The following is a 23,719-nucleotide window of genomic DNA, read 5'->3' as shown; positions in this document are numbered from 1 at the left end:
AGGTGTTATTCCATACTTTTTAAAAAACTTTTATTCCTGTGATTATTAACAATTTGAACATGTCTTCAGATAGTTGCTGATCTTTTGGGTTTCTTCCAAAAATTGCCTATTCATATTCTTTTCCTATAATTTTTTTTTTTAGATTTTCTGTTTCTCTTCGATTTGCAGTGTTCTCTGCAAACCTTAAGGAATAATGATTAAACATGAAGGATATTGATTACTCCCAGGGTTGAAGTTGGAGGAGGAATGGAATCCAGAAAAGATTTGTAAGAGATTTCAACTGCATTGTAATGTTTAATTTCTTAGGCTAGGTGGTAGGTCAAGTATATTTATTGGCTTATTCTTTGTCCCTTTGTAAATCTTACATGTTATGTAATTTTAAACAAATTCCACGTGCTGGAATTTATTCAGTATTCTAAATCAGTGATTCTCAGAGTGTGGTCCCCAGAGCAGTAGTATCAACATGACCAGAGAACTTGTTAGAAATTCAAAGTTGGCCAGCACTCCAGACCTCTGGACTCAAACTCTGGGATGAGGGCCAGCAATCTGTGTTTTAACAAACCTCACAGGTGACTCTGGGGCAGCTAAAGTTTCTAAACTATTGTAGGGAAAACTAAAGCACATTTGGATGCAGTTCTAAAAATAAGAAATTATACTGTTGAGACTCCCAACTATTCTTTTTTCTCTTTTGCCTTCTATTTCTTTGTACCTGCAGTATTTTATATGTCTGGACCAAATTTCAAATCTTCTTAATTATTTAATACAGCTTAAAGTTCTATGTAACTTCATCACCTAGTGTCTTCAATTGAAAGTTAAACTAATCTAATTTCTTTTAACTTGTAATATCCAATATTCATGTTTTATAATTCAATTGCTAAATTATTATCCCAGGTTTTGTGTGTTTATTCTTTTTTATGAAGAATGGAAATCCCTCCAATGGTGTTTGCTAAACTTTCAGCACAATTTCTTGAAATCTTGGTGCTAGAGAAACCAGTAGCAGAAAAGTCCTGGGCTTTTCTCTTGCTGCCAGCTCCCAACGGGAAGCCTGGGAAACACAGTCTCTTGAAAAACCCGTCATTTCCTTATGGTAAACACCCAGCTCATATTCCAAAGAACCTTTAATGGCGATGATTGGGTACAACCTGCTGAGATAAGTGCCTGGAAATTTGCATGTACATTCAAAGTCAGCAATTTAAAAAAATTTCCCCACTATTTTGCAAAATAATTTCACAGATAACTTATCTTTATATCTGACTAATCTCCATTTTGGCTGTACAAGGCGAGCCTCATGTAAGCTCTGATTGACGCAGTTGAGATCTGGCTGTAACACCATATCCACTTTTTGTTCTTTTAAACCCCCCGTCTGGGCCCGCCTGTATGTCGGTGGTGGGACTCCCCCAGCCTCCCCTTCACTGGGGCTGTGGCCCTTTCTCCAGATTCTTGGCTGTGCAGGTGTCCTCACCGGGCTGCAGGGGTCTGGATGGTCACCCTCCCTTCCTCCTCTCCGCACATACAAACATTGAGCTGTAGGGTCCCCATTCCCTCGGGGTGCAGATTTGCCGACGAGGGCATTAATGGATTGAAATAGAATTAATCAGTTCTCACGGTACTCAGTCTGTGGTTTTCATATTTCTTTTAAGAAAATCTTTCATTGAGAAAAAAGTAAAGCAACTAGTTCAAGATTCAACGAATCCTGTTGAAGCTGGGTTAATTTTGGAGCTCAGCCAGTTGGTCTTTTCCGGAAGTGATTCTCTGCCCAACACTGGAAGCACCTGAGTGTTGAAAACCACATCCCCAGAGATTCTGGTTTAATTGGCCTGGGACCAGGCTTTGGGAGGTCTAAAAGCTCCCAGGTGTTGTTAATATTGTCCTCCACCTCTAGAACGCAGTGGAATCACCTGTATGGCTTTGTTAAACTATGATTACTGGGCCCCACCCAGAGTTTCTGGTTCACTAGCTCTGGGATGGGGCCTGATAATTTCCATTGCTAACAAGTTCCCAGGGATGCTGATGCTGCTGGTCCAGGGGCCACATTCTGAGAACCACTGCTCTAGTGAAAACTTGAAACCCACTGTGCAAGGTGAGTTTTGTCCCACCCAGGAAATACTGCCACCCTCCCTTTTTAAAATACTTTTTAAACTTTAGAACGCTTAAGAACATTATTCTCCTTAATTCATTTTACTTTATTCTCATACTCAGTCCATGAAAGCTCCTCTTATTTTAGTCTTTTTTTAAACTTTTTACCTTACTTCTCAATCCCTACTCCCATTCTCTCCTCTCCCACCAAAGGCACTCCCTCTAATTCATTTGATATGTGACCTTTTATAATTATGAGGAAATACAATGCAAAAAATCCCATTGAAGTAGTAACACCAGTCCTGAGACTTACAGCCACAGAGAGTTTACTCAGAGGAGGATTTTAAATCTGCAGTGCTTTTGGGGGAAGTGCAAGTTACAAAATGGCCCTCTACTGCTAAGACTGTCAAATATTCTATACCCCCAAACCTTAAATTTATTATTTTTGTAAAGAAATGATATATTGAAACCTTCCCTAAGAAACAATAAAGGTTGCTTTTTCTTGAAGTGATGCTTATTTTCTATGGAGTAGGAAATTTCTTAGACCATTTATTATCCTTGATGATAAAGTACAGCTAACACGTATGTTAGAGTGGGGAAACACTATAAATCATTCATAGGTTATCTTTAAAATTGGATGAAATCACGTGCATAAAATATAAATGATGATTTGTTTTCCATGGGGTTCCTGGGTTCAGATGTTTCCTAATTCCACTGTTTTAATCCTATCTTTTTATATATTTCACTCTCTCAGCGAAGTTAATGAGACATCCTTAAGCCTTTGCGACTGGCTTTCATATACCAGCAAAGCAGAGTAATAAAATGACCCGTGCCCAGAATAAACATATGCATTGATTTTTAACTAGCGATAATGTTCTGGAAGGCAGTCATGGTCCTTTGATATGTGTGGGGCGCAGTCCTAGTAACTAACTCGCCAAACCTACCCTCAGTGTGTTTGTGATGTTGCTCTGGGCATGACACTTATTTTTTCAAATATTTCTATATTTATTTGTATTAACATTCAATTTATCTCAGAATATTACCTTGGAGAAATGACACATAGAAGTGACAAATGCCACTAATTTTAGTTTTGAAATAAGTAGAATTTATTTACTATTCAATTAAGGAAGAAAATGCATTTTATTGCTGTGTTTTCAATCCTTCTAAATCCTCCTTTGCCCACAGACACATACCCTGTGTATCTTGTTGCCCGTAGTACTTAGTGCAATGTTACGTGTAAATGTCTTATAAGTACTGGTTGAACTGACTTAAAGAGACCCCAATTTTAGGTCCCCTGTCTCACGGCTCTGACATTCCTTCCACTCAGTGAAGAAATCTATCAGATGCAGAAGCTGTGTAGTCAAATGCCCTCAGAAAACCATTTTCTCCCGAACTATAGTAAACCTCCACCCAGGAGAGATTTCACGCTACCAGATGTAGTGGGAAAATATATTATTTTCTATTTCCTTTCAATTACACTGTTGTTAAACCACCTCCAAAATGAAGCATTTTTAAAAATGTAATTGCTGTCCTTACTGATGTGTATAGAATTTCTGATGGATGGTGATTTCTACATTTAAAAAATGTTTGTTCAAGAATTTGCTATATTTTGTTTGTGTAGTTAAAAAGAAAATTCCTCAGTGTACTTCTCCACACGTTTCTCAACGCAATTGCTCATCAGTCTATTTATATGACTGCTTTTCCAGCTTTGCAAGGTCATTTAATTCTAATCTTGTCCTCCAAAGTAATAACCACTTATTCCAATTTGCTATTATCTGTAAATTTAATCATCACGCGCTCTAGTCCATCAACCACACAACTGATGAAAATGTTAAACAGCTCTGTATCCAAGATGAAACAACGGATGCTGTCGGTCGGTAGGCACTGTTCTTTGTACCGCATCTGTATGATTCTCCAACCAAGCTATTTTTTGAATAGGTTTATTCTAGCCTTTCTTTTTTCCTAATTAATATGTATAATATGAAATGAAGCTGTTATTAATGCCAAGATATATTTGATTTCTTTTAATCTATCAATTATTTTAAAGCAGAAAATGATTGCCTATAGATTCTGATGCCCCTCTCAGATCAGTAGCTCTTCAATGGCAGACTCTGCTGATATAGTTCTGTGTTTACCTCCTCCTTTCTCACGCCATTGGATACAGACTTGCATCAGGAGTGTAATATGTTATCTAATTATTAACCCATTAACTAATAAGTAGATATAATTCAGTCATAATAACAAAAAAATCTATTGTGCACTATCTTGCTTTTTTTCCAGACAGCATTTTTTGATAGCTTGTTCCCAAATAGAATGCAATTTTATGGGACCTGGATACTGATTTAACCTGGTCATGTGTTTTTGTAAAATTTGTAGTAATGGGATATTGCAACTCTCATCAGTTAGGACTGGTTTTTGTTTCACTCTCTAACTTCCCCTCCATGACACTTGCCCTTCAGTTGCATGATATGCAGTGACCTGGAGCATTTTTGAGATCCAGTTAAGGAGCTGGTGAATAGGGAATATATATGTATATTTTTTTGGTGAGGAAGATTGGCTCTGAGCTAATGTCTGTGCCCATCTTCCTCTATTTTATATGTGGGATGCCTACCACAGCATGGCTTGATGAGCAGTGGGTAGGTCTGCACCCTGGATCTGAACCCGCGAACCTGGGTCACCAAGGCAGAGCTAGCGAACTTAACCACTATGCCACAGGGCTGGCCCCCTGGAATATTTTTATTTGGGTTTAATGGCATATATTTACCTGGTTTGCAATTACTCCCATGTACAGTTAGCTGCCTTGGTGTAGAAAGGGCTTCCAGAAATAGTCCTATCGCATGTTGTGCTGTGCTAACCCATACACAGGATGGATGGAGCCATGAGGAGGTCATGTCGTGCCTTGTGCTGAAAGTGTGTAGGTAGTAGAGGACATTCAACATTTGAGAGGGATGGATCCAGAAGCTAGACTGTGGGAATTTGGTAGCCATATGTGAAAAAATTAACTTGATAGGGTTTTACCTAAATTTGATAACATTCCTGCAAATTTATATGACATTGCTGATAACAAATTGTGAAGCGAAAAGAAATTTTTGAAATTATCAATAATAAAAAGAGTTTCAAATTATGTATGCTAGAGGAAAGACAATAGTATTACTATTTTTTTCTTTATCAACTGTTACACAATTATCACATGAAGAGGCAATCAAAGAGAATTTGGACAAAAAAAGGTAAAAAAAAGTATAATAGGGATGTGACAGGAAGTTAATTAGTAAAACTATTATGTTCTCTTTTCTGGATTTTGTGATGTTTATGGCATTTTGCATCTTTTTAAAATTTATAATTTGGGTTTTTCCCCCCATTCTAAATAACTATTTATTTTCATAATGAATTCGTCTTTTTTTATTGTTTTACTTAAAGAGAACCCCCAGACTGAAGAAGCTCCAGGCTCCACAAAGCCTGTATTTGCCCTTGATTCCGGCCATTCCAAGGTATGTAGCAGTGATGGAGCGATCCCTGGTCCAGGGTAAGTCCTGGTTAATCTACACCAGTCCCCTCCTCCTGCCTGTGACAGGTTTAGGGGCAGACAGTCCCGCTCTCCATTGGCTGTAAACCAGGAGTCACATGGGTCCAGTTCCTGCTGGTAGGTATGAGCTCTAGATGAAAGCCAACCCACGAGGTGGGCAGCGCTTAGAGAACCTCAGACCTGAGGGAGTGGTACTTGAACCCTGGTCTACCTTCAGAAGTGTGGTATACACGCTCGCTAGCATTTACAATAAAGTCAGGGCTTTCAAGAGCAAAACGAATCCTTATATTTTACTGAATAGTTTAAAATGCAATCTAGTTTAACATGTAAACACATGTAGAACCCACATGTGTACCATGATGGATGGTAATTAGTCTTTGGGTGATGAACATGATGTAATAGAGACAGAAATTGAAATATAATGATGTGCACCTGAAATTTATAGAATGTTATAAACCAATATGACTTCAGTAAAAAAAAAGTAACTCAAGGAAAAAAAAGAAAAATAGTGCCCAATTTTTCTAAGGATTTTCCATGTGTATAGAAAGCATTCTAATCATTACATCCTTGACACTTTACAACATTGAAGCTATAAATAGTATGAATTTGGATGTTTTCAGCTACTAATTTATTAAATGTAAATTTATTAAAAAGCTGCTAATTTATTCCATTTGAAAATACAGAAAACTAGGAATAAGAAAAAGTGAACGCATGTGTACTTCTAGAAATTTTATTACTTTGGTGTAGTTCCTGCTGGTCATTTTTGTGTATCTATGTTTTATTAAAAAAAAATCACCACTGTACTTTATATTCAATTTTAGATCCTGCTTTCTTCTCTTGTTCTATGTGACCCCAGTGATTTACTCTGCAGGGCCTCCACATCTCACAAATTCAGGGGTCTCTTTTCACATAATAGTCCATGTGAACGGCGCCCCCTGGAGTTGTGCAGTGCACAGCATGTGTGGCTATATGAGGCAGTCATTTGTGTCTGGGTGCCTGAGTCTTCAAGGCAACTGGGAGCATCTTCTTGGACCACCCATTAATTAATTAATTAATTAATTTTTTGAGGAAGATTAGCTCTGAGCTAACATCTGCTGCCAATCCTCCTCTTTTTGCTGAGGAAGACTGGCCCTGAGCTAACATCCATGCCCATCTTTGTCTACTTTATATGTGAGATGCCTGCCACAGCATGGCTTGACAAGTGGTGCACAGGTCTGCACCTGGGATCTGAACCGGCAAACCCCAGGCTGCTGCACCACCAGACCAGCCCCATGAACCACCCATTTAAACTATAGGCTTTGGAATAAAACACAGGGCAAACCTTTCCTGGCTGCCTTCCGGTAACACCAAATAAGTGCCATATTCCGCCTTTGTGCCTTTTTCTCGGGCTGGCTTTGTTTGAAGCTGAGTCCCACAGCTCTCCTCTTACAAGGTTACACCTATCCCTTTCCTTCACCTTGGGATAATCTGCTGACTCCCGTGGATGAAAGAGAGTGTTAAGTAAATTAACCTCATGGCTGTTTTCATGAATGCATTTCATCGTTACATCATCTTGCGTGGCTCCAATTTGTCTTCCTTCTGCTGGTTTATTTGGATTGATTTTCTATCTGCTCATGTTCAGGAACCTAAACTGCTATTATCCTTGCCCTAACTCCAGCAACAGTTCATCTTCAGGATGCTAATTTTCTTTTTGTCAGAAAATGAAACATTGCTCATAATCCTATAAAGACCTCTAAATAATGGTGAAAAGCCAAATTACAGAATCATTTATAATGGCAAAATAGCACATTTCTCTAATGGTGAAAATACTTACCTGTAACTGCAGACGGATTTTTACATTTAATTTATAATTTTTAGTCCTCTGACAGTTCCTGCCAACTCCTCTTGAGTACATAGTTTACCAACATGAGACGTGGGTGGATGAGGGATTACTCAGAAAAACTGTGCCAAGTTCTCTGCCGATAGCGTGAACTTACGGACGATGGACTGTGCAGTAAAATTCATGACTCTCCCCTCGGCCCTAGGTTCATGAAACTTTCAGTTTTCTAACTTTTATTTTATGCAAACAGGGTTGACTCCTCAGAGCAGGCTTTAGAGGAAGTAAGCCCCTACTCCTCAGAAAGAAAGAAAGGAGGGAGAACAAGAAGGGAAAGAGTTGGAAAGGGAAGACCAGGAGCTTAGGCAAAGGGCAGGGGAGGCCAGAGGGGGCCAAGAAGGGGGCACGGGGGAGGAAGTGGGACAATGGGGGTGATTCTTTTGACTCAAAGTTTGAGAGACGTTATCTACTTGAACGGATGGAGGGAATTCAGCCTTACCAGGTTTGATCTTTGCTCTGACCTGGTGTTTGTCTTGTAATAAGGCCATCGTATGTATCAAATCTTATAGAGAGGAAAATTAGAAGTTAATTACGTATTTTGGACACTCCGGAGGACCTGGGTACCTCTTGACATTATCTGCAAGCTCTGTAAAGTTAACAAATATTTTTATAAAATATATTCTTCTCTACAAGCCCTCCTTGGAGAGTGCCATCAAAGGTTTGTATTAATCCTGTTTTTCAGAGAGCTCAACAGGAGTGGAACATATTTTCAGCGTGCTCAAACTATCTGCACAATGGCCCTCTATGTTGCTAGTGTATTTGAAATTTTGTGGGCCAGTAAGACTTTCAGTGGCTCCCTAGACTTTATGACCAATGTACAGGACCGGGTCACCCAGTGACCACGCTAGTTTGAAGATGGGGAGCTGGGGAAGCTGCACTTACCTCTCTGCTGCCTGCCTTCTTCCTCCCAAAGCCATGCTCCTGGCTGGGGCAGGTGGCTGGGTGGGGATCCTCCAAGAGCTGCAGTAGTGTCACCAACCCATTGGGCTCCTGTCATGCACTCAGAGATGCTTTTCTAAATCCAGCAGAAATCCGACTCCCTGGCCTGCTCATTCGACTTGTGATCAGAAGCCCAGCACATGAACTGGCACTGCTGCTGGGAACTGTGAGTCACTCCTTCCAGGTTGCTCCTGGTGTCGGAGCGAGTCTCTGCAGGGGAAGACGAGCAATCTGCCTGTCAGGTGAGCTCGTCATGGTCATCATCACTGTCTGAGCACTGGCTTTCCGAGAGATCCTGCCCTGTCTGTGAAAAGAGCCCTTGTCAGATTCCAGGAATATCACTGTCTTACTATGTGACCTTGGACAAGGTCACTTAAGTTCCGGGAGCCTGAGTTTCCTTGGTTAAAATGGAAAATGGTTCCAAAGAATTGGCACCAAAATTTAAATAGTTAATGTATGGAACATATTATGCAGATCTAGACAAATGAAGAACTTATAACACTGTGGACATAGTATAACGCATATTGGATATTTTTGATGTCTTCTGAATTTGCAAAAGAATTGGAGGTATCTATAATATAGTTGAGGAGAAAGGAATGACTCAAAAAAGTAGATAACCATTCATAGGTTATTTATTCACTCAACAAACATTTATTGGTCACTATTCTATGCAAGGTCTGTGAGGCACTGTGGGGATATAAGGATATATGATATATGGCTTGTTCATAAAGAATTTATATTCTAGGAAGGAAGATTGGACATATATATAAGCAATTCGCAAGATAACATTTGCTGTGTACAAAATGTGTACATAAAGTAACTACTATGGGCAGTTCAAAACAGAAAAATCTTAAAGAAGGCTTGACATAGAAGGAGGGCAATGGGAGCCAGTTTCAACACGTGTTGAGTTCCCATGATGTGTACTGCTTTAGGCATCTGTAGATTCAGTGAGGACTCCTAGGCAGAGAAAACCATGTAAGCCAAGGTCAGGAGGCGGGAATCCACACACAGTAGAAGGCGTGGCAGCAACAGCAACCAGTTGGGGCAGAAGCGACACCCTAACGAGGATGGTGGAAGAGAGTTTGAGTTGTGTAGCTGCAGCATCATGGATGGCTTTAAATATAAGGCCAAGGTTTGGTCTTTGCCTTGCAGAGAATGTGAGTAATGCTTTCTGTGGAAGTCCTTATGAAGAATACAGATCTTTCCTGAGAACAATTTCTGTTCTGCTGGCAGGCTCGTGAGTGGGCCACCGCCACGTAGAGCTCGGTTAGCTCTGAATGTGGGAAAGATTACGTAAGAAGTTTTAATTTTCAATACCAGAATTTCAGCTTTGTCATGTGCTCGTCTGTAACCCAAAGCTTCTGGAAATTTCTTAAGGCAATAAAATATCATAGTCGAAGCTCTCAGTACCAGTCTTTTAAGGACTTCAACAATTGGTAATTGAGAGATCCCTTGGCTAAGGGATACTTATCTCCTTCACACACCAAGGCACTAGAACTCAAACTCTAACATTTGTGTGTGTCCGAGTCCTAGTCAGGAAAAAAGAAGCACACCAATGATTGTAAGAGAGAATTAATACAGGGAATTGGTGATACAGGGATTGGAGGACTGAAAGGGCAAAGAGAACACACCTAACCCAGAGAGCAACTGCAGGAAGCAATTACCCACACTGGGCCAGTGGGGCCAGGGGAGAAGGCTGGGGTGGTTGGCACCCAGAAGCCTGGAGGAGGAATCCAGGCCCCAGAGGGGAGGCAGCTGCCTGGATGGTGCCGGTGCCTCAGGAAGTCCATGGAGAGCCCAGGGAACCTGGATCCCAGCAGTCAGAGATGCCGGTGCCCCCGGAGTGCCATGGGGCTGCTTCTGGGAGATGCAAACAAAGTGGAAACTGGAACCAACTGCCACCAGAGAGTTAGAACTGCTAAGGTGAAGAGAGACAGCTGGGGGACCCTGACAGGATCAGCAAGCAGACTGGAAGCAGCGGGGTCCGTCTCCTCCCTCCTGGTTTCCTGTCTCCCCCTAGGGCCCCACCGTGGGCAGAACCTAGCAGCGAGCCTATGGCGAAGAAGAAATGGGGTTACAGAGATCCAGCTTCAGCATCACAAGGTTAAATAGAGCAGGATGAGTTTGATCCTGAGAGATCATTAATACCCGGCACCACATGTACACAATTCACAGGGATAACTTATTTACAGTCCAGATTCCGGAGATCCACACCTGAAATTCTGACTCAATAGTGTAGAGTGTGGTCCAGGTATCTCCACTTTTGAAAAGGAGCCTCGAAGTATCTGATGCAGGGGATCTTCATGTCACATTGTCAGAAATGCTGCTATATGGGCTGACCCTGGCCGAGTGGTTAAGTTGGTGCCCTCGGCTTCGGCGGCCCAGGGTTTCGCCAGTTGGAATCCTGGGCGCGGACATGGCACTACTCATCAGGCCATGCTGAGGCAGCGTCCCACACAGCACAACCAGAAGGACCTACAACTAGAATATGCAACTGTGTGTCGGGGAGCTTTGGGAAGAAGAAGATAGGGGAGGGAAAGAAGATTGGCAACAGATGCTAGCTCAGGTGCCCATCTTTAAGAAAAAAAAAAGATGCTGCTCTAGTTTTTCCAAGCAAAATCCTTGAGTCAAGTTAGAACAGGAGGTGGTGAAATGCTCAATTCCAATAATTTAGTTCTCTGAGGCAAACAATTACGCTCGTGAATTAATTTTGCTTTCTTATCTTTTTCCACCTTAAGAAATTCTAATTTGAAGAACCCTCTGGAGCATCTGCACCAACCACAAATGACAGTTTTCTTCATTGCAGTATTCAGGGTCTGTTATTTTGGCATTCATATGTAATTCCCCCTATGAGATAATACCAGGAAAAGGAAAACCTGTCTTTTCGTGTAAACTTATAGAGTTTCTCTTATCAGACCAAAGGAAAGAAAGAAAACATCACCTTAAATTTCTCTTTTGCTTTGGCTGCCAGGAAGCTCAGAGTCATTTGCTGCAATCTCTTCCAAGGCTTCTGATGTAATCATTTTGTTTTTATATTTTTAAAGTTAGGAGTTGTCTCACATCTTTTCTTCTTGAGGCAAGTTGGATGTAGATAAATACAGATAATAACTAAGATTATACCTGTTATATTTTTCAAAATACTTTTGCATATAATACCTTAAAGTTCCTCATTGGTTAACTCAAGGTGAAACAAAGGCCGAAGGTGGTGTCCTTCTAGAGGAAATGCATCTGCTGTCACAGTTTTGAGAAGGTACAGGGTTTGAATATGAATAATTTTTTATATGAATGTCCATTGTTAATATGTCTCCTAGGCCTCTGTGTACTTTATAAACCAAATTAAAAGCCTATAGGTAAAATTCTATCTTTTTTATATCGAATTTATTTCTACTATTTTTATAATCATGGCTTGGAAACTTGAGAATGATGACAAAGCATGATTCTGCTAGGAGCAGGTGGTCACTAAAACTTGAGACAGAACTCTCTAGCAGGTAGGATGTCTTGGCCCTGTTCTGAGGGGCCTTATTGCAGATTGACATGAGATTTCATTTATTTAATTTATTTTTTTTTTTGCTTTGCTAATCACGAATTTTATTTTATTTTATTTATTTATTTTTTATTATTTTCGGATATACATCCCATTTCGAATTCTGTGTAGATTACATCATGTTCACCACCCGAAAACTAATTATAGTCCCTCCCCTCACATGTGAGCCTAATCACCCGTTTTGCCCTCCCCCCTTCCCCTACGGTGACCACCAATCCAATCTCCAATGCTATGTGTTTTTTTTTTTTGTCGTTTTTATCTTCTACTTATGATTGAGATCATATCGTATCTGACTTTCTCCCTCTGACTTATTTCACTCAGCATAATACCCTCAAGGTCCATCCATGTTGTCACAAATGGCCGGATTTCATCATTTCTTATGGCTGAGTAGTAGTCCATCGTGTATAAATGCCACATCTTCTTTATCCATTCGTCCCTTGATGGGCAGCTAGGTTGTTTCCATGTCTTGGCTATTGTGTATAATGCTGCAATGAACATAGGGGTCTAAGTGAGATTTCATTTATAAACATCATATTGTGTACAACACCTGAGAAAGCATGTAATAAACAGTGAAATAAAGTAAATATCCTGGACCCTTCCTTTGTGGTTGTTTCCTGATAATTCTTAAAGCCGATTCTGTCTTCTAAAGGAGTCATGTGACTCCCTCTGTGTCTGAACCCGCTTCCATGGGCATTGACGCGAATCCATTGCCCTGGATCTTCCGCTGTAGTGGTATTATGGTGTCGCCCTCACTGTCCAAGGAGTAGCAACTCTGAGTAAACGTAGAAGCAAATGTTTGTTTTCTGACCGTTATGCTATTTCACACTATATTACTATTGTGTTCTTTTAACTAATACAAATAATATAATTTTGGGGAATACTCAACTTATAGTCCTTTTCTACCCCAAAGAGAAAGCACTTCCTGTTGTCCCTTTTGCGTACCTGAAGCTTGTCCTGGAGATGGTCTTGGTGACAGTGCCCAGAGCTCTGGCATTTGACCCCAGAGCCAGCCTCATCTGCGTTGTAGCCGGAGTCTCCTGGTGAGAGCTATCCACTCCACAGGCTACTGATTTGTTCATTATCATCTCTTTCTCCTACCAGAACCTTTTCAGCAGATAGGTGGTGATCCCACTTACACCACGGATAGGGTTTCTGGACTTCTTATCCTCATAACTATAAAAATTGTTAGTTAACTGCAAATAAATAGGAGAAACAATAGTTTAAATTTGCAGTATAGCTCCTGAAATGCTCTGGAGAAAATATGATGTAAAATCCTACAAAATCATAAATGTAGGATGGTGATGAGGAAATTGAGGAGCCCACTGGAAGACAAAGGACTTTGCGCCTGTTTACCAAAAGCTTCTACCCCAGTGATGTGATCCCATACGTGAAACACAAATGGAGGGAGCCCGTGGGGAAAGAGCACGGGAGAGTGAGCTGGACGGCCTGGGTTCTGTCTGGGCTCTGCCACAAAAAGAGTGTGTGCCCTTGGACAAATCAGTACTCTTTGGCCATCAATGATTTCATGTAAATAATCAGAAAATTGGATCAGTAAATTTTATTGTAAGATTCCCATTGGTCTAACAGTTTGTCTCTGGATGCTCCATAAAATACCCATGCAGGTAAATTTTAGTTACCTCTTAGCTGAAAACTAGCTTGAAGGTTCTTTGAAACCCATTTTGCATACAGATAGTGGAAAAGGCAACAAGGGCCTGGTGGGGCCACAAAGCAGATGAGCAGGATCTGAACCATTCACGAGTTACTGCAGGGGAGGCGGTGAAGGGAAGGCACATCTGATTATTCTGCAATTCCTGCAGTCAAGGGGCAGTTTCTAACATACATGCTATTTGTTTCCAAACTATGTTTGTTTAAGAACAAAATAATTTTGGTGGTTAATGGTCACACTTGTGAAACAGTTATGGCATTTAGCCACCTGTCATCTACCCTTTTTACAGGTGTTTTGTGTGTTTTCTGTTTTTGATGTAATTAGCTATTTTTGTGCATTTCTACCCAGAAGGATGGTTGCCTCTTTCTGATGCTACATGTGCTTCTGAAAGAATGAGATTGGGGAAAAAAAACCTGAATTGAGAGCTGATAAAATAATAATGTTCATGTATTTTATGTTAGGCTATGATAAGCCAGACATTACGTTCTGTGCAATAATTGAAAAATTACGTGCTGGTTTTGTCTTTGCTCGCTCAGTTTTAAAACTGTGCACATTCCCTACAGCACATGGTCTAATTAAGTGGTCACTCTACCACTTGTTTACAAGGCGAGAACTCAGAAGAAGGATAACCATTGTCGCATAAACACAAGTCTCAAGTTCATTAAGGGAAACAGTCATGTCAAAATTTTTTTCAGATGTCTAGTTTCATTTTTAGTTTTACTATTTTTTTTAGTGTTTAGATTTATTAATTGATGAATCCCTTGAAGACCAAGGGCAACAAACTTCAACATTTAAAAATAAGAATCACATGAACATCTAATGGGAAGATATTCCCAGCTGTAGAATCAAGGATGACTGAAGATAAGAAGAGATGGACACAGAAGAGGAAAGAAAAATATCAATGTAATACTAAAGCCTAATGACGTAAGGGATCCGGTGGTTGATTTTTGTTTGATAACTGTATGCTTACTTGCAAATTTATCTGTAGTTTCAAAATCCAGAGATAGAGGCTCTTCAACAGATGACAGACGATGACACATTGAATCACTCCATGGGTTTATGCAGTCACAGGGTCAAAGTGATTGTTTGCTGAATTTTAATGTATTGAATGTTTATTTCAAATCCATTTGTCAAAGTAAGGTATGGTAACAAATGTCTTTGATGCGAACAAGATGGACCTTAATGGTACATTGATGACTGAATTTCAAGGACTAATAATCTATGTGTAGTACCTCCTAATTTTCTGAATTGTTTATTTGCAAGTAAAGTATAAAATTTGGAAGTCAACTGTAGTTTTAGCATTAAATTAGAACAGTCACGCATGAATTGCTTCATAGCTTACCTGGATTTTAGTAGACTGACCTGTATTTCATTTCCATGGCCTACTTTTTTATTCAATTGAGTCACATATTGCACTGTAACTGAGTCACAAAGCAGGAAACAAGCTTGTGCCAAGTATATGGGACAGAGTTGGCATATATGGTGTCTTCTCTCTGTTAGTGGAAAGTCAGTTCTGGTAAATCAGTCAGTCAGTCTAGCATTAGCATTTCCCCCACCTGGTGAGACAGGATATAGTCCAGGTCCATGTCCCTTACCTGCAATTACGAAATCCAAAAAGCTATGAAAATAGGAAGTAGTTTAGAAACTCAAAACCTGACCTGACTTGAACTCATTTAGCAATGAAAACTGCTGAACTGACGTATGACTTTTATAGTCTTTATTTATCCCTCTTGGTGTGAATATTCATACACTTCACTACAGAAATATGAATGGGTTTGATAACGGGGTTCTCTCCAGATCCTGCTGGAAGTGTGTCATAATATATGGCACATGTATTTCCTTCTATTTTCTTTCTAAAATCTGAAAGATACTGAGTCCCAAAATATATCAGTCCACAAGAGTACCTTTTCCTTCATCTGAAATCTCTTAATAAGTATTTCTCAATGTTGAGTCCCATTTTTATCTTTTCTGCAACTTCCCAGGCACATTCATGATTATTGCATTACTATTGCAAGCATTAAGGGCAAAGCCCTGCTTTCCTGCTCTCTGTTGTTAGCACATGGTGGAGGCTGAATGGCTCGCTGGAAGGAGCCCTAGCTATAGAGTTGGAGCGATCTAGAATCGAATCCTGGTTGGGCTGCCTACAAGCTGTGTGACCTTTGTCAAGTTAACACCTCTGAGCGTTACATTTATTTACTTGTAAAATTTTGATTCTAGTACGTACATCTCCCTTTTTTTCTTGCCTCAATCCCAAAAACGTATGAATCCTGGTGAGGTGGAGTATGGCCATTGTCCTCTACCACTGGTGGACTCCATCGCTAGTTCTTTCTTTGCCATGGGGATGCCTAAAATGCTAATTTTATACTTAGCAATTATAAAATGTATTCCTGCCTTTTCTGCCAGGGTCTGAAGATACCTAGGCTGTGAGTTTAGGTACAGGTAACTAGAAAAGTAAGTAAAACCAACAGAATTGGTATTATAATTATTAGAGAAAGCAAAATAGCGATCTAAGATGTGTTCTGGCAGCAGAAGAGTAATGGAAAAGAGATGAACATCGTGTCAACAGAATCTTTGAAAGACTACTGGTTGCATTAATAGAAAGCTTTTACGATGATATTTTGGACCTAGTCTATGATTAGCGTAGAGCGAGGCTGCCCCTGAATTTTCAAAATTTCCGTCAATATCTATGATACACCTTATGTAATTTCAAATGATTCTTGACAATTTCTGATGCAGAAACATATATATATATTTATTATTTTTAATTTATTATAATGTATCTATATTTTTTTCAGTAATGGTCCTTCTTTTGAGCTTTTGGAGTTTATTTCTGTTTCCAAAATTGCCGCTTCTTTGCATAGTGCTCCTGTTGCTATTTGAGGTTATCGGGCAGCACATCCATCGCCATTCGAAGGGTCTGCTTTCCGGGGTACTACATGGACATGCTTTTAGTTTCCACTTTAAATTTCTCCTTAAAATTCAGGGTCCTTCAGACCAAGAACATTGGGTAACACTTGATGTAAGAAACTATGTGGTTACCATGGGGATTAGGAGTTATTGCAGGTCTGTTTGACCTCTTTTCTTTATTGCAGGTAATTTATTCTAATAACATCGCAAGTTGCTTCCCAGGAGAGAGTTTATCCTTTGATAGATGTCTTTATAATTCCTTAATGCCACTGGTCTAAAAGGTAAGCTTTGCTAGATGTATTTTGTTCTTCTGAATATTTGGCCTGTAATGTTGTTGTTAGTGCCGTGGAGTGGATTCTGACCCCTAGCGCCCCTGTGTCCAGCGGAGTGGAACCCTGCCTGGGCTTTTTGCTCCATCCTCTCCCTTTCCAGCGACGTACCAGCCAATGCTCCACTGCTATTTATAGGGTTTTCATGAGCAATTTTTCGGAAGTGGGTGGCTAGGTCCTTCTTTCTGGTCTGTCTTAGTCTGGAAGCTCTGCTGAAACCTGTCCACCGTGGGTGACCCTGCTGATGTTTGAAATCCCGGTGGCACAGCTTTCAGCATCACAGCAACACACAGTCACCACAGTATGAGAACCGACAGATGGGTAGTGTGGGTCCCTGACCAGAAAACGGGGCCAGGCCGGAGTGGTGAGAGCGCCAAATCTTAACCATTAGACCACCAGGACTGGCAGCCCATAGTATTATCTCTGAATAATAATAATAATAGGCAGCATTTGTTGTTCACTTGCTATATAGCTGGCACATGGTCTCATTTAATTCTCAAAACCTTTCTTTGTGGTGTATTATCAATTAAGATTAGTGTTGACAGAAAGAGAAGAACTAAATACCCCCAAAACAATGGCTTAAGGCAAGTGGTTTATTTTTCTTTCCTGTTGAGGAAGTCCGGAAGTAGTCAGTCCAGGACTGGTATGGCATGGTGGCACGGACTCAAGCTCTTTCTGTCTTGTACTTCCGGCTTATGTAGCTTTCATTCCCAAGGTTACCTGATGAACACAGAAGGCTGTTAGAGCTCCTGCCATCATGTCCATATTCCAACTGTAGGAAGAAGGAAGAGTGGGGAGGCCACACCCCTTTCTTTAAAGACACTTCCCAGAAGCAGCACGTACCATTTCCACATATGTCCAGAACTTAGATGACCAGCCTAGTTATAAAAGAGATTCTTTTGCAGTCATTTGTGTGCCTAGCTAAAAATTAAGATTCTGCTGCTGAGGAAGAAGAGGAGAGTGGGTCCTGAGAGACAGCTAGCAGTCTGCTGCATTTGAGCTGTTACTATCCCCATCTCACAAATGGAGAAGTTGAGTTATAGAGAAGTTAAATGGACTTAATAAAATCTCACAGCTGATTGAGCTAAGATTCAAACCCAGATCTATCAAACTTCGGAGCCCTTAAGCACTACTTTGAAGTGCTTCTACCTTAAAACAGTTATTTGACTCTATTCTGTCTCTTCGACTAAATGAGTATAACGAAGGCCTGACTAAGTCACTAGGTCGATCGATTGAAACAATGGAACCCTTTATTTCACCAAGCGTTCTTGGCGGAGGACGTGGTACTGGTATCAACTTGTGCAATGCCTTCACTTCTGCTGACCTTTGGGATCGCTGGATTCACAGTTTAGCGACAGGTTTAGAAAATTGCCTGGCTGACAGGTTAAAGTCTTGTTTTTGGTCTTCGACTTGTTCAGAGTTGCAACAGGTTTCAACTTCATTAAAATATGCTTTGCTATCCTATTGAGGGTTTAGATTTTAAACAAGGTAATAAAAAACAAGGTTTTCAATAGGGTCAATGAAAATAAATAGGAAAAATGGTTTACTGTAGGAAAAAATCACAGCATCCTTATGGCTTTTGTCTTCAAAGGCATATTTTTAAGTTAATGACAGCACATCTTAGAATAAACAAGACCATACTACTTCTAAGTTATTTGAAAATTATTGCGTTTAGAAGGTTAACCTGTGATTCTCTAATATCTTACTTGAGAGAAAATCTAAATCGTAGAAGACTCTATGAGCTAGGGCTTCTTTCCTTTCTTCCTTCCCTCCTTCCATTTCATAAAGCTTAATTTGTCATTCTTTTCTTTTAGCTTCTGTTTTGTTCAGGTCCTTGCCTCTGCCTAGCGTGTGAGGGTTTTTGATCTTTCTTATGCCTGCTTAGCTCTTTGTTTTTAGCACCAAGGGAGAATGTGTGAAATGTGAATGAATAAATCAACAAACAATAAATGCCATGTTTTATAAATGTCACAACTTAACGTTGCTTTGTTGCTTAAACTTTCCAACATTTGAAGGAAGCTCTGTACCTTTATCAATACTTTTCAGGAATGCTATTAAAGTAAATAACATAAATCAGTTATTCAACAGAGGTCCTTCCTCAACCAGCCACGACCACAGGAGGGAGGCCTAGCAGCTAATGACAAGATCGAAAGGTTCGATGGTTTGCCTGGAAGTGAAGAGAGATTTTCGGTGCTGTGACAACTTGCAGAAAAGCCTGAGCAAGATGAAGAAACACATGATGAGAAGTCAGAGGGAACAGTGTTCACGGAAGAGATTGAGAGTCAGAGCTCAGGAGGGACTTTCCTTGTTTGCTGTGCATCACTGGTCTGGTTCTTCAGAAACTTTAAGCAAGAACAGGACCAGTTGCTGGGTGATGTGGACAAAAGAACAAAAACTATGACTGTTTAATAGATTTTCCATTAATTCTTTTTATTGATTATGAACTTGTAAACAAGTAATACATTAACGCATATTCCTTATTAAAAATTTTAACGTCCCATTTGAATAAGGGTGAAATCCCCCTTTCTCAATGATTCTCTATCAATGGTATCTTTATCAGATGGCCGGGAGTCTGGGGATAGTTTGGTTCCTAGACTGGCTAAACCGTGTCATGAAGGACGCAAGTTCTTTCCATCTCTCCATGCTCCCATTCTCAGTGTGGTGGCTTAGTCCTCAAGCTTTATCCTTTGTTTTGCAAGATGGCTGATGGAGGTCGTGACATCATATGAAGACCTGAGAAGAGGATCATTTCCTTCCACTTACCACCTTTTCTTAGTGAAAAATACCTTTCTTCAAAGTACCCAGCAGAATTAGCCCCATTGGCCACAATTGTCTCTCATGCCCAGGCATAAGACACCCCATCATGCAATTGGTATGAGACCACCATGATTGGCATGGGCTAATCAACATTTATTTTCTGGGACTGGAGAGGGGTCTATCCTCCCTTAGATACTGTGTTCAAGGGTCAAGAAATCTGGGGTTTGGTTAGCAAGAAAAAAGCGGTATAAGGCAAAAAAATATGCATGGCACATTTTGTTTTCAGAGAAATTATACTCAATAAAAATTCAGTATAAAATAAATAAAATATCTTTACCACTCACAAGTTAGGTCTGATGCTTTGTATCTGAACTAAAATCCACTCATCTTTTTATTCTTTCAACAAATATTCTTTGGCCGCTTACTACGTGTCAGCCACTGGTCTTGGTACTAAGGCTGGAGAGATGAACAGGACACACACTGATCTCCGCTAGCAATGCTTTCAGCAGCAAGTACCATAATAGGCACTTAAACGTGGCTTAAACCGCAGGGACAAGTAATGTTTATCTAACAGAAATTTAGGACGGGCAGTCCATAGTCCAGTCCCTCTAAAATGTTACCAAGGGCATGGTTTCATTCTTCTCTGTGTTCTTAGCATGCTGGCTTTTGTCTTTATTTGTGTTGCCTCATTGTCCCATGGTTGCCATAGCTCCCAACATCTCATCTGCTTTCAAATCACAAAGAAGTGGCAAAGGAATCTCTTCTTATTCTCGTCCCTTTTAGAAACATTCAAAAACTCTCAGAAGCCTCCTAGCAGATTCCCAGAAAAATCTCGTTGGCAGGAATGTGCTATGCTGGTGTCCTCAACAGCAAAGGAGTCTGGGAAAATGATTATCTCACCAAGTATTATGAGCTGTACACATTGCTGCCCCCAATAAAATTGAGATTCTGTTTATAAGGGGAGGCGAGGAGGATGGTTCGTCAATTGCAATGTCTTCCATAGTCCCCTTCTTCATGGAATTAATTCTCTGACCACATCATGGAGAGGTAGAAATACATCAGGAGTATTTTTTATACTCTAGTCTTTGAAATATGTCTGAGGAACTTGTGTAGTAAATGGTCCTTAGTGTTTGTTTTGCACATTCAGATAGAAAAGCTGTTTGCTCATAGAAGCTTGACATGAATTGGGATTGGGATCTGTAGGGCTTCATTTGGGTTCATCCTGGGCATGTAAGATGTTGTGGAGAGGGAGAGAAACGTAGACCCAGACACTTGTGTTAAGTATTAGCTGATAGCTGCTCCTGGGGTAAAAAGTGCCATTGGCAGAGCATCCACTGATTTCCTTACTCTGGCACCAGCCGCATCTTATTGCCGTCTCAGCTTATTTGTCTAGCTGCTCCACTAAACAACTAGCTTCTTGAGGGAAGAGGCTATGTTTTACTTATTTCTGTGTGCCTAACCCTGAGGATGGTGTCTGGCACATAGTAGGGACTCAGTGAAGGTTGGAGTTTGGAAATTATCTTTCAGGGGGGAAAATGTGGGAAGGAAAGTTCAAATATTCATATTAAAGAATTAAAACTAGAAGTGTTTAAAAAACTAACTTAAAAAATAAAAGTAGTCAAATGATAGAAATGGATTAGGTAGCACCTAGACCTCAGGAGGAGTAATCTGTCTCTTCTTTTATTTTTCAATTTTTTTCCATCTCTCTGGGAGGTTGAGGTCATGTGGTGTTTGTTCAAATTGTTTGGGTCTACATGGCACAGAAGTGGGACTAAAGTGCAGATGAGGTGGAACTCAGAAACAGCCTGTCAAAGCAAGCATGATTTAAAGCCGTTGCCACGTACATTGTATCGTTTTTATAGCATGGGAAGCAGTAAGGGCGACTTTACTGCAGTCACAGCTACCTTTACTACCATAGATAAGTGAATTCAAGCAGGCCTCCTAGAAGTTCAAGGGTGTGTAGTTGTTTCTTTCTTTCTTTCTTCAGAAAATTCAACAATCAAATCTCTCCAATATTAGTTTTTAACATTTGCTTTGTTAGATTGTTGTCGCCTTACAAATTTATGTTTCGTTAGTGATATTGCTTCATTATAATTCCCACATACGCATGTTTTGGAAAGTCGGTGAAAGGCTTTGCATTCTCCCTGCCTACAAGGCACGGGTCAGTGTGAGAGGGAGGGGAGCCCTGCGCTGAGCTGGACCCTGTCCCAGGGCCGCCACGGATCCTGGACCTTGGCCAAGTAGTTAACTATCTGCTGCTGGATTTCTACTTCTGTAAAATAGAGGTGTGTGAGAAGATCATCGCTTACGATTTCTTCTAGCTCTAAATTTCATGATCGTAACGTATTAAGTGCCTGTGTTTCTAGGAACTGAAGAGGGTTAAGGGTTAATATTTACTCTACGAGTTAGGTGTATCACCTCATCCTTTGCAATAAAACTTTTATCTTACAGACTATTAGATTGTACGTTTGAGAAACGGTGGCAGTGATATAACATAATAAAAAACTGAAAGGTACAATTAAAATTTGATATGTTTATTTTAGTTTTTTTTAACATCTTTTTTTTTTTTTTTTTTACTGGGAGAGATTTGCCCTGAGCTAACCTCTGGCGCCAAGCTTCCTCTCCTTCTCTCTTTTTTCACCCCTCCCCAAATCGCAGTACGTATTGTATATTCTGGTTGTAAGTCCTAGTTCTTCTATGTGAGCCGCTGCTACACCATGGCTAGTGACAGACGAGTGGTGTGGTTTGGCACCCAGGAGTTGAACCTGCACTGCCAAAGCGGAGCACACCAAGCTTTAACCACTATGCCATCAGGGCTGGCTCTGGTATATTTATTTTAATGTCTATTTCTACAAATATCCAACATGCATGTGCATAATTAGAATCATACGGCATACAGAATTGTGTATCTTCCTTTTTTCCACTGAATTTTCTTATGAGCATTTTCCCATCCCATTAAAAAATCTTTAAAAAAACAATATTTTGCTGTCTTAAAGAATTTTATATTGTTAAATGTAACACAAATACAGGAAAGTGCCTAAATGAACTATTATAAAGTAGACACTTGCAGCCACAACCTGTCTCAGCCACCCCAGAAATGCTTTTCTCTTGCCCTGCTGAAATTTATTGCCCTGATGACTTTTATGGTAATCATTTCCTTATTTCTATTTACATTTTTACCACTCAGTGTGCATCCCTAAACATTATCGTTTAGTGTTGCCTGAAAGTATAATTTTTAATGGATGTTTATTATTCCATCTTATGAAGATAAATTAACACATGCACGCACAGCTTATTGGATTATTTACTTTCCTTCTTGCTAGCTTATTGTTTTATTTTTTGAAGAGATATCTGTTCACATAATGCAGCATCTTAAAGCTTCAAAGGGGCTGCAGTGAAAGGTCTCTCTCCCGCCTCTGTCCTCCAGCCACCTGGCTGTCTCGAGGACCACTTGCTACGAAGTTGTTTTTGAGGAAAAAGGAGCCTAAGAATGGGATTGATGTTTTTTCAGGTTTAACATCCTAAATGAATCTAAGTAGGCACAAAAAATACAATAGAAGTCTTATTAAAGCATGCAAAATCCCTGCTGATTTTTCTTTTATGTGAAGTTGGCATAATATCTGGAGTGTTTCACTCTTAGCTTAGTTCAATGCATAACATTGAACAGTTGTGTGAATTGGATGTGAAATAACCACAGAAGGAAGTCTAGGATCAAGCTAGATTCAAATAGAGTTGAGACATTTTACTTTGCTTTACTGTAAAGCTGAGAGACCCAAGTTACTTTCTTTGTCTCTTGGGCACAATGGAAACTAAAACAGTTTCTCATGTTTTTCTCTAGTAGATCAGTAAATAATGCCATGATGATAACATGTTATGCAAAAACACATAATTCAGTTTGCATGAATGGAGGAAGTAATTATCTAACTTGTCTGACTAGTACACCATTTTTATGCATCAGAGTTCTTTGGTCACAAGAAACAAAAGCAGGCTCTGCTTAACTTGAATAAAAGGAATTTGCTGGAGGGATTCAAGTATTCATTGTTTGGCAGAAAAGCTGGAGAACCAGGCTTTGAAATGGACAGAGCTAACACAACTTAGGAGG

The 23,719-nt window shown here is 40.0% G+C and overlaps 1 long non-coding RNA gene across 5 annotated transcripts in view; it reads left to right on the top strand.

The window, feature by feature from the left end:
- LOC106782272 (uncharacterized) overlaps window positions 1-19,963 on the top strand; it is a 63,068-nt gene extending 43,105 nt beyond the window's left edge. Inside the window, exons 1-5 of one of the 5 annotated variants that reach the window (XR_001379236.3) lie at window positions 370-2,080; window positions 5,494-5,564; window positions 8,501-8,656; window positions 16,717-16,812; window positions 18,938-19,963. This is a non-coding gene — a long non-coding RNA (uncharacterized lncRNA). Of the gene's footprint in view, window positions 1-142; window positions 267-369; window positions 2,081-5,493; window positions 5,565-8,500; window positions 8,657-16,716; window positions 16,813-18,937 lie in introns of those variants that run through there. The other 4 variants (XR_011429825.1, XR_011429824.1, XR_011429826.1 and 1 more) reach the window with 4 other exon arrangements.
- The last annotated feature ends 3,756 nt before the right edge of the window (window positions 19,964-23,719 follow it).

Source organism: Equus caballus, chromosome 20, assembly GCF_041296265.1.
Source record: "Equus caballus isolate H_3958 breed thoroughbred chromosome 20, TB-T2T, whole genome shotgun sequence".
Taxonomy (NCBI): Eukaryota; Metazoa; Chordata; class Mammalia; order Perissodactyla; family Equidae; genus Equus; species Equus caballus.
Note: the sequence above shows the minus strand (reverse complement) of the source record. Positions and strands in the feature narration are given on the sequence as shown.